Here is a 6,000-nt window from a genome sequence, read left to right as displayed (position 1 = left end):
AAAATTAAATATTAATACAAATGTGGGATAGATTATTTTCTTCCTTTCTTGGATTTAGAAATTCTATTCTGCTTTTTATCCTGAGTACATGAGGCAAATGTACATGGACCAAATAAAATTAGGCTTATTATCATGTCATAATTAATACCAAATGACAAAAAATAATTTTTGCCGGCTAGCTTGAAATGAGCTTTTTTGGACCCAAGTTAATTATCTGTAGTTTCAATTTTAATATTAACCACCAATTCCTGCAGCTGACTTCAATCAGCTTCATTTGTGTTTTAAATAATTAGTGCTTAATAATGTATTATGCATTACACAGACATTCATAGAGGACTGAAGTTTCAATTACCTGTCACTTCAAATGACAAGCTCCCAGTAATTAGCTTCTGCCACATAACCCATAATGGAACAGACCCAAGTTAATAGAAAGTGGGAGGAAAACAATATAGCTAGTTTGGCATGAGTAGATTCCAAAATCAACCAATTTTGAATTCTTAATCTATTTCTCTACAGGAACTAAAGAATTGTCTGGCTAACAACATTTCTGAGTCTCCCTCGCTTGTAATAAAAGAGATAATGGAGACAGTATCTACCTCATAGGGATTATTCAGATGAAATAATCTGCTGAAATAATATTCATCAGATAATATTCAGATGACATAATTCATAGGGAACCAGATGAAAATGTATAGTTTAAGTGTTAGGATTTCATCAGTGATCTGTTTTAAAATATCTTTAATCCAGTCAAGAATTATTTTGAAAAGCAGAGACAACGAATATACAGTATGTATTTGGAATGAAATCTTGTCTTCATGTGACCTATAAGGCCTTATATCAATGATTTGATTAGAATCAACAAGGGGCCTTTAAAGCAGATTCTGCTAGAGGCAGGGATGGAGGGTCAAGGGGAGTGGGGAGGGGTGGAGGTGCCAAGCATGAGTATACATTATGAGGTTGCCAAGTTCTGCCAGGTTTTGGAAATGCCCTACATGATCACGCCCAGAGCTATATCACCCGTGAACATATTAGAAATGCAAATTACCAGGCCCTATCGTAGACCTACTGAATCCAACATTCTGAGAGCCAAGCACAATAATCTGTGTTTTAATAAGCACCCTGTGAGATTTTTATGCCCACGGAAGTGAGAGAACCAGTGTTCCAAGACCTTGTTATTCAAAGTGTATTTTACCTACCGGCAACATCAGAACCACCTGGGAGCTTGTTAGACTTGCAGGGCCTCAGACCCCATCCCAGACCTCCTGAATAGAAACCTGCATTTTAACAAGATCCCCAGGTGACTAGTAATTACATTAATGTTTGAGAAGCATTTCTCTAAGGCAGTGGTCCTCCACCTTGGCTGCAAATTGGAAGCACTTAGGGAGCTGTAAGAAACATGGATGACGGTTGAGCTAAGTGGGTAGCTCCAGGTTCTTACCATTTCAACACAGAGAGCTCTACTTCTATCTTTATTATGTATCTGTGTTCAGAATAAGCTTTCACTGTGAGTAGAAAGGGCTCTACTACTACTAAATTAAAGTGTCTGAAACACTTTAAGCCTCATTTACCCCTGTCTTCACTAGAACAGCCTTGAAGTGATCATAATGGCTTAAATAACTAATCATCTGACTCTTGATTCCATCTGTGCAGAGGGCCTAACAGCATCCCCAGCTCCCAGAGCAGCCTCTGGTTGTGTCTGGGTGTCTAGACATTCCCACTGATGCCCTGGCATGTTCCCTGAAGCCGTCAGGTACCAGGGCCACACAATTTCCCTTGCCCCTTGCCATGTGACTACGGATCACATTCTGCCCCTCATGTTGTGAAGCATAGCACTGCATAAGTCTTGGTTTCAATCTCTAATAAAAATAGTTCCTTCGGCTTCTGCCTTAAGTGATAGATATACATAGGATAGACCTCTGTTTTCTCACTTTTCCACCGAGAAAACAAAAAGGAAAAATATTTTCCTTTAGTTTTCAGCTAAACCAAACCCCCCCAAAAAATGTGTTCATAAAAATGATACCTAAGAATGACCTCTTCACAGTTTGTCAGACAGCACCAAATCCTAACCACCATCTTAGGTCCAGTTGGGAGCCAGCTACATTATCTGAGAAAACTAAATCTCAGGGGCTGGGTGTCAAAAGTCCCTCAGTTAGTGGATGGACATGTTGGCGTCTGATCCTACATTTTCTTTTTTGAGACAGAGTCTCGTTCTGTCACCCAGGCTGGAGTGCAGTGGCACGGTCTCAGCTCACTGCAACCTCCACCTCCCAGGTTCAAGCAATTCTCCTGCCTCAGCCTCCCGAGTAGCTGAGATTACAGGTGCCCGCCACCACGCCAGGCTTATTTTTGTATTTTTAGTAGAGACGTGGTTTCATCACATTGGTCAGGCTGATCTTGAACTCCTGACCTCAAGTGATCCACCTACCTCGGCCTCCCAAAGTGCTGGGATTACAGGTGTGAGCCACCACGCCAGCCTAATCCTACATTTTCTGATTTCAGGCCCATCTGCTTTCTACCACACCTGTTCTGCCTTTGTTGGCTGTGGTCTGACAATCCTGCCTTGCCCCAATCACCCTCCACAGGTCAACTCGGGATCTTTCAGTGGCATTCAGGATACTCAAGGGGGCTTTCCTGTCTATTTCAAGTGTAAGTAACCAGTTCCCAGCTCCTAAACAAGGAACTGAGAGGCACAAGAAAAGAAACAGCTAAAACATTGTTTGGCATTGTCTCAGTACATTTTAAATCAACTTACAAGATGGCATAAGACATGACATTGAATGAAATATTTGAGGCAATATTTTCAAATACAGAGTCTCTATTTGGCACAGAATTATTACAAACTTGTTATTACAACTACTTGTTGCTCGAATGTAAATCTTCCTTCCTGCTTCCAAACATTTATTTCCAACCTGAACTCACAGGCTATTTCTAGTTTCCAACAAAGCCTGCTTTACTTTGTAATGTCTTTAATCCTGAGACAGATAACATATCTTTTCAGTGTGCCAGTATAAGTGTTGGATGTTGTCAGATCGTTTCAGGGGCAATTACTAAAACCCAGAAGAGTCTTGTCCTACTGTAATAACAATGTAATAAAGTCTGAAATGAATCTCAGAAATAAAGTAATACCTGAAACGTAGTTTGTGCTTGAATGAGAAAATAAATGAACAAAGGAATGAATTTGTGCTCTCACATTTGTAGACTAATTCGAAGTACATTCTTAAGGGTAATCAAAACTTAGAACACATTGTCATTTTTTTCTGCTACATTTTCTTTGAAATCAAAAGTTGGGTTGTTTTATTTAATCTCCATTCACTTCAGAAATTCACAGACTTATATGCTTATGTGAATTAGGATACGTCATAGGCATGTCAGTGACTCCTATGAATGCTAAAATGTAAACTGTATTTGAAAATTCATGCAAGCATTTCTTGATCTCCAGGATCATGCAAAATGGCTGCATGGAGATTTGTCCACAGCTCGCTGGAAAACAACTTCCGATTCTGTTCCAGACGTTCCCACTGATGCCCTGGCATGTTCCCAGCATCACAAAATAAGTGGCAAATATTTATTTTGATAAAATAGGCAACAATAAAAGTCACGATGTGCTGAAATCCAGAATGAAATGACTCTGACATTCACTCTGACTCTGCAGTCTTAAATAGACACAAATTGTACCTATATTTTTTTCTAAACATTCATTTACGTGAAATTCTAGAAATCCCAACAGGCTGAATGATTCTTATTTGTTAAACCATTCAGCCACTAATTTAGGTGCCAGACAACCATGGATGGCATATTTCTGGAGCAGAGTGGTGAGAGACAAATGGCTTTACATTTTACTTTCTCTGTCCTCAGCTTCTGATGCTGCTGGTTGACAGAACTCCTCAACAAATAATGTAATCAGTTATTGACAATACCTGTCTTATGGAGGTAAGGGGTTTCTGTTTTAGTTTCAGTGTGATGTTATTTTTTATTTTTTTGAGACAGAGTCTCACTTCATCACCACGCTGGAGCATAGTGGCACCATCTCGGCTCGCTGCAACCTCCGCCTCCCAGGTTCAAGCGATTCTCCTGCCTCAGCCTCCCGAGTAGCTGGAACTACAGGTGCGTGCCACCACGCCTAGCTAATTTTTTGTATTTTTCGTACAGATGGGGTTTCACCATGTTAGCCAGGATGTTCTTGATATCCTGACCTCATCATCTGCCCACCTTGGCCTCCCAAAGTGCTGGGATTACAGGCGTGAGCCACCACGCCTGGCCCAGTGTGATGTTATTAATATCATCACATTGACCTTATTTTCTGCCGGCTCCCCACTGCCCACAGAGTAATAACCAAATGTGTTAATGAGCTCCAGAATCAAACTTTCTGGGTGTACATCCCAGCTCTACCTCCCATCACTAAGCAGCTTTGGGAAGTCAGTATAATCTCTCTGTACCTCTGTTTCCTCATCAGCAAATAGGCATGACAATAAAATCTACAGGAACACTAGAAGAGGTGATTTAGTCCTTCATTTAACAAATATTTATTGAGTGCCTGCTGCATGCCAGGCCCTGTTGCAGGTGTTAGGAACATGGTGATGAACAAGACAGAGGAGGCTTTGTGCTCACGGAGTTTACTTTCTTGTGAAAAGAAACAGATGGCAATACACTTAGGAGAGTGACTGGCACCCAATAAATAGTTCCCTCTACATATAGTTATGGAGCACTCTTTGGATCCCTGTGGGTTAAAAATAGTGATCTGAAGCAAATAGTCTCTTGAATATTTACTTTCCTGTTTGTGCTTTTCTGTATTTTCCCACAAGTTTACAATGAACAGGTGTTACTTGGCTAATAAATTAACAATAACAACAACAAAAGAGCAAGGACATAATTTAGCACATTTCTAAAGTGTTTTCATGGTGTGTAATGGCGAGAGTTATGATTTAGGTAATATTCAATAAGTAATTGCCCATGCTATTTTCAGCCTAGATGCATATTTTCCAGCTTTAGCACAATGGCCCATTCATTCTCAGTTGTTTCAGCATCTCTCGTCCTTTGGTCTAATCTCTATCCTGAACTTCCTCCTTTGTGGATAATCAGAGCTGTTATTTTTGTGTTTTCAAACCTTCATTTAAATAAAAATAATTCTAAATTTGTTTCCTTCTTATAAAATCAGAAATTCCCAAGCCCCTCACTAACATTTGTCCTTTTGGTAGCGAGCTTCCAATGTTTCTTGGTGTTCCATGTAACCTATCTAGTGTGTTGACATGAATGCTTTATAGTATTTCTGTTTTCCTCAACTCTGTATGCTGAATATTGCACTTACCATTTTCTTCTTTCCTCCTTTCATAATCAGAGCATCACTGAATCCCAAAGCCTGCTTTTTAATGGTATGTTTTGGCTCAACCTAGATTAGTATAGCCTCTAAAATCCCTGTTTCTTTCCTCAATCTTTTTCCAAAACAATGATATTGTTGTTTTACTCTCATTCTTCTGGAATTACTTTACCAATTTTCTATTCCATTTTTTTCCCATCATTGGAATTAACTTTCTTCTACTTCTTTTCCGGGTTACTTTTATTTTCTTTGCTTATTATGTTCATTAACAATTTTCCTAATCACTTTTTTGAATGACATATCCTTATCCAAAATGAAATTATCTGTTAATTTACCTCATGTTTAAGGAGAAGATACTCAAAGTTAAAAGTCAAAATATTGCCACATATTAAGTAATGAAGATACTACTTATAAGAAAGCCTGAATAATATAGATATTCCCAAATTTAGTTTTAAGAAGTTGCACTTCCCTTTATCGCTAAAACAGCATTCCCCAAAACACACATTACCTGCCAAAAATTTAACAATCATATCAGGCCCCTCTCACAAAATATTCTTGGCACATTTTGTTAAGGAAAGCTGCCCTATTCCATAAATTGCCCTGCATATCGCTCTGACCCCAGCCAGCCTTCGCATACCAGGCATGTGATTCCCAACCATCTTTATCTGGCTTACCAAGACTGCTGC

The sequence above is a fragment of the Nomascus leucogenys genome, chromosome 2, assembly GCF_006542625.1.
Source record: "Nomascus leucogenys isolate Asia chromosome 2, Asia_NLE_v1, whole genome shotgun sequence".
NCBI lineage: Eukaryota > Metazoa > Chordata > Mammalia > Primates > Hylobatidae > Nomascus > Nomascus leucogenys.
The sequence above is the reverse complement of the archived record's forward strand: the minus strand, read 5'-3'. Positions refer to the sequence as shown.